Source organism: Dromiciops gliroides, chromosome 2, assembly GCF_019393635.1.
Source record: "Dromiciops gliroides isolate mDroGli1 chromosome 2, mDroGli1.pri, whole genome shotgun sequence".
In the NCBI taxonomy this organism is placed as follows: domain Eukaryota; kingdom Metazoa; phylum Chordata; class Mammalia; order Microbiotheria; family Microbiotheriidae; genus Dromiciops; species Dromiciops gliroides.
The window spans coordinates 264219239-264225472 of record NC_057862.1 but is presented as its reverse complement, the minus strand read 5'-3'; positions in this window follow the sequence as shown (position 1 = coordinate 264225472).

Here is a 6234-nt window from a genome sequence, read left to right as displayed (position 1 = left end):
TCACCTATCCATCCTAGCTCTGGTCCCCTTGCACCCTATTGGGCCCCAAAGGTATCACCCCTGCCCATAACAAAGAAAAGATTATAAATCTTTACTGTTAAACCAGATAGCTGCAGAATTTGAACCCCTGTTCTGATGAGTTATTATACATAAGAATGCAGATTGAATTTTATATATATATATATATAAAACAATCAACAGAGGTTTATACCAGAGATGCTGTGAAAGGCATGTCCTAACAATTGGATGCTACCAGCCGTATGGCTTGGGAAAACAGAATAGCACTAGACATGCTCTTGGCAGAAAAAGGAGGGGTTTGTGTGATGTTAGGAGAAAAAGTGCTGTATATTTATACCTAACAATACAGCCCCAGATGGTTCTATTATACAAGCATAAAAGGGCATGCTGGCTTATCTGAGGAATTGGCTAGAATTTCAGGAGTGGACTCTTTGTTTTGATTTTTGGAATTTTTCTTATACTTCCCTGTTTAGTTCCTTGCTTTATAGGTTTGATACAGCACACAGTCCAACAGATGCAGCTGACTGTGACAGGAGAAAAGGCCCTGATCCTGAAACTTCAGAAAGCAGAGACTGGTGTTGGCCTGGATTTGGACCCACAGGCTGAGACCCTGGACAATCACTAAGGAATCAAGCCAGTGACTCAAGTCCAACTATGCTCTCTGAGCAAAAGAAAAAGGGGGGGGGGGCGGCTAGGTGGCGCAGTGGATAAAGCACTGGCCCTGGATTCAGGAGTTCCTGAGTTCAAATCCAGCCTCAGACACTTAACACTTACTAGCTGTGTGACCCTGGGCAAGTCACTTAACCCCATTGCCCCGTTAAAAAAAAAAAAAGAAGAAAAGAAAAAGAAAAAGGGGGGATTGTATGGGATGGGTGGGCTTGAGTCGGTTCAGATTTTGGGGATGTAGTCTGGAAAATGCCCAGCCCCCAGTCCCTGTTATTGTCAGATTATTCTGTTCATGTTTTATTCCATAGATTTTAATAGAAATCATGTATCTTGCCTTACTAAACCTGATATACCTTGATATCCCCCCTTTCCCCCGCCCCTGCCTACATTCCAAACCCCCAGTCCTTGTTATGAGTTAGTTATGCTGTTTCTATAACACACCTCCCCCCCTTGTTCTATGACCAGGCAGGAGAAGATGTCTCTTGCTAGTGTGGATCCCACCCAGATACTACCTCCCCTTTTTACATTCCTAAGCCCTGACTCCCGGTACCAGTTCCTAGTACCATATCTCCCCTTGGTACCAGTTCCCGGTACCATCTCTCCCCTCTTCCCCCTTGCCCCTCCTTACACAGGTGGAATGGTTTTACCCTTTTCCCCCTGCTCTCAGACATAGCTGATCACAAGCTGTACATGCATGCTGGGTGAGACAGGATTGGATGTTAGATTGTGAGTTCACCCTGTGAGGGTGACCACCCCCCCTCAAAACTTCCATAAAAACCCAACTCATGAGCCCATTAGCACACTCCTCATCCCTGGTATGGGGTCACCCATTCTCATGAGAATATAATAAATCTGCTTCTGCTAGACTTGGTGGTCTCCTCGAATTATTTGGGCAAACTGAGGCAATTTTGTCCCAAACATTTTATATTAAGAGAAAAGTCAGAACCTTGAAGTAGCAGAGACTTGAGTTGGGTTGGCCATGTGTATTTCTTACATATACAATTAGTATATTCTGTGCATGTGCCGATGTTTCACACTCTCTGTATTTTTGGGAGTGTACTTCATGTTTATAGCTAAAAGGTTCATTCTATAACCTTTGTCTTTGCTTTGTGTCAATTGGTTTGAGCCCATGAGTGTGGACTTGCATTGTTGACCCCATGAACATCCAACCTATAAAAGTAACAGAGAAGTAGTCCAAGAAGGGGATGCTACATTGGAAAACACACCCCAGAAAAAAAAAATGTCCTTAGATTTCTTTTAATAGGAGAATAAAGAAATTTTTATAAAAATCTGATCGGGGCAGCTAGGGGCACAGTAGATAAAGCACTGGCCCTGGATTCAGGAGGACCTGAGTTCAAATCTGGCCTCAGACACTTGACACTTACTAGCTGTGTGACCCTGGGCAAGTCCCTTAACCCTCACTGCCCCACAAAAAAACAAAAACAAAAAAACAAAATCTGATCAGACATGCTTACTCATGTAACCAACAAAATGGAGAAATCTCTATTCTCTCCAGTACTCACAACTCCTCAAACATTTCCAAAATAACAATAATGCATGAAATCAGTTTCAAACATCAACACCATCTAAACATTAAGAACCCCAACAAGGCAGAAAATTAATGAACTAACAGCAGAGAAGGCTTATTATCGCTAATCTCTAACTTGCTCTAACTTGCCCTTTCCTACCAGCACCTAAACCTTTGGAGGAGTGGCACAACCTGAACCATGGGCTTACACCAGAACTCAATTCTTCCCATTCCAGACTGTGCAACAGTAGTGTGGTAAAGAAAATCAGATTATTTTTTCACTCTTTGGAGTGGCAGTATGGCAGCATGCTGAGCTGCAGCAGTACTTAGGTAGAAAGCTAAGGAAGAGAAGGAACAGAGGAAGTCAGAATATATGGAGTTCCACCAGGTCTGAAGGAAAAGGTCCTGGCATCCACCTGAAGCCATCTTGTGCCTTCAGAAGTCACATGGACAGAGACATTAGGGAATCTACCAGCAAAGTGAAAGGAGTCAGAAGGTAAGGGATAAATGAATATAAAGAAAAAAAAGGTTGAAATTACCAAAGATCTCACTAAGAAGAAAACTCAGTTAGAGACCTTGAAATAATCAAATAAACCAATAAGGAAGATAATAATAACAAAAGAAAGATAGCCCCTAGAACATCTAAACAATGAATAAATATTGTAATAAAAAAGAAAATTAATCAATACATGATGCAGCAGAAGGCTCTATGTATTCCCAAGCTCTATTGGAAAGTCACATCATGGAACCACAGCACAATGTTTCCTGATGGTGCAAAAAAGAAATGAATTGTGAAAGTTGAAATTATCTCCTGCATAACAGACATAATTGGCAGCACAGAAAAATAGAGAACAAGAGATTGGGAATGTAAATATACAAAAGGGAAGAACAATCTGGAAGGAAAAAAAGCAAAAATCAATAACATTAAAAGAAAACATGATCTAGAGGGTATAAATATAAATTGTCTTTAATGTGATGATATAAAGAAACTTAAGGGGTGAGAAAAAAGGAGTATATGGGGAGAAGAGGAAAGGGGAGGTGGAATGGGGTTAATTACATCATATGAAGAGGCACAAAAGACCTATTACAATAGAAAGAAAGAAGGGAGGGGTGAGCATTGTTTCAACCTTACTCTCATCAGACTTGATTCAAAGAGGGAATAACATATACACTCATTTGGATAAAGAAATGTAGCTTATTCTTTAGGGAAATAAAAGGGTAAGGGGGAAAGGGGGCACTGATAGAAGGGAGGGCATAAGCAGGGGAGAAAAGGGTAAAGAAAAGGGAGTGGGGCTAATAAAAGGGAGGGCAGATTGGGGGAAGCAGGGGTCAGAAGCAAAACACTGGTGAGGAGGCATAGATAGTAGTAATAATAACTGTGAATGTGAATGGGATGAACTCTGTCATAAAACAGAACCAAATAGCAGAGTGGATTAAAAACCAGAATCCTACAATATGCTGTTACAAGAAACACATTTAAAGCAGAGAGATACACACAGAGAAAAGGTAAAAGGTTGGAGCAGAATTATGCTTCAGCTGAAATTTTAAAAAGCAGGGATAGCAATCCTTATCTCAGGCAAAACAAAAGCAAAAAATAGATTTAATTAAAAGAGATAAGGAAGGAAACTACATAATGAAGTAATAGCAATACTAAACATGTATGCGCTGAGTAGTATAGCAACCAAATTCTTAGAGAAGTCAAATGAGTTACAAGAGAAAATAGACAGTAAAACTATATTAGTGGGGGATCTGAATCTTCCCCTCTCAGAATTAGATGCATCTAACCACAAAATAAACAAGAAAGAAGTTAAAGAGGTGAATAGAATGCTAGAAAAGTTAGATATGATAGATGTCTGGAGAAAATTGAATGGGGATAGAAAGGAATATACCTTTTTCCTCAGTGGTACAAGGCACATATTCAAAAATTGACCCCATAGAAAGAACTGATAAAAAGAACACTTGTGGACTGTACATATATAACCTGGTTGTGATCTTGTGGAGGGGGGAGGAAAGGGAGGGAGGGAGGGAAAAAAAGTTCAAACTCTAAATCTTATGAAAATGAATATTGAAAACTACCCTTACATGTAACTGGAAAAAATAAAATTAAAAAAAAAACTGGGGGGGGGGGCACAGCTAGGTGGCACAGTGGATAAAGCACCGGCCCTGGATTCAGAAGGACCTGAGTTCAAATCCAGCCTCAGATACTTGACACTAGCTGTGTGACCCTGGGCAAGTCACCTAACCCCCATTGCCCTGGAAAAAAGAAAAAGAAAGAAAGAAAAAAAGAAAAAAAAACCTGGGAAGACTTATGAGTTGATGCAGAGAGAAGGGAGCAGAACCAGAACATTGTACACAGTAACAACAATATTGTAATAATGATCAGTTGTGAAAGACTTATCTTCTCTGATCAACACAATGATCCAAAATAATTTCAAAGGAACCATAATGAAAAATGCTATCTGCTTCCAGAGAGAGAGAACTGATGAATTCTGTGTGGATTAAAGCATACTTTAAAAAAAAAAAATTGACCACAAAAACCTCATAGTCAAATATAGAAAGGCAGAAATAGTAAATGCATCCTTCTCAGATCATGATGCAATAAAAATTACATGTAATAAAGAGCCATGGAAAGGTAGACTGAAAATTAATTGGAAACTAAATAATCTCATCCTAAAGAATGAGTGGGTCAAACAACAGATCAACGAAACGATCAATAACTTTATCCAAGATAATGACAATAAGGAGACAACATATCAAAATATATGGGATGCAGCCAAAGCAGTGCTTAGGGAAAATTTTATATCTCTAAATGCCTACATGAATAAAAAAGAGAAAGGGGAGATCAATGAATTGGGCATGCAACTTAAAAAGCTAGAAAAAGAACAAATTAGAAATCCCCAATTAGACACTAAATTAGAGATCCTGAAAATTAAAGGAGAAATTAATAAAATTGAAAGCAAGAAAACCATAGAATTAATCAATTAAACTAAGAGCTGGTTTTATGAAAGAACCAATAAAATAGATAAACCTTTGGTTAATTTGATTTTAAAAAAAGAAAGAAGAAAACCAATTTATCAGTATCAAAAATGAAAGGGGTGATTTCACCACCAATGAAGTGGAAATTAAAGCAATAATTAGGAACTATTTTGCCCAACTGTATGCCAATAAATTTTACAATCTAAATGAAATGAATAAATATTTACAAAAATATAAATTGCCCAGGCTAAATGAAGAGGAAATAAAATCCTTAAATAAGGCCATATTAGAAAAAGAAATTGAACAAGCCATTAATGGACTCCCAAAGAAAAAAATCTCCAGGGCCTGATGGGTTGACAAGTGAATTCTACCAAACATTTAAAGAACAATTAATTCCAATACTATACTAATTATTTGGAAAAATAGGTGAAGGAGTTCTACCAAATTCCTTTTATGACACAAATATGGTAGTGATACCTAAACCAGGCAGAGTCACAACAGAGAAAGAAAATTATAGACCAATTTCCCTAATGAATATTGATACAAAAATCTTAAATAAGACATTAGCAAAGAGATTACAGCAATTCATCACCAGGACAACACACTATGACTAGGTGGGATCTATACCAGAAATGCAGGGCTGGTTCAACATTAGGAAAAAATATCAACATAATCAACCACATCAATAAGAAAACTAACCAAAATCATATGATTATCTCAATAGATGCAGAGAAAGCTTTTGACAAAATACAACACTCATTCCTAATAAAAACACTAGAGAACATAGGAATAGATGAAGCTTTCCTTAAAATAATAAGCAGAATCCACCTAAAACCATCAGCAAACATTATATGTAATGGAGATAAGCTAGAGACCTTCCCAATAAGATCAGGGGTGAAACAGTGATGTCCATTATCACCTCTATTATTTAATATTGTACTAGAAATGTTACCTTTAGCAATCAGAGAAGAAAAAGGAATTAAAGGAATTAGAATAGGCAAGGAAGAAACAAAACTATCACTCTTTGCAGATAATATGATGGTATA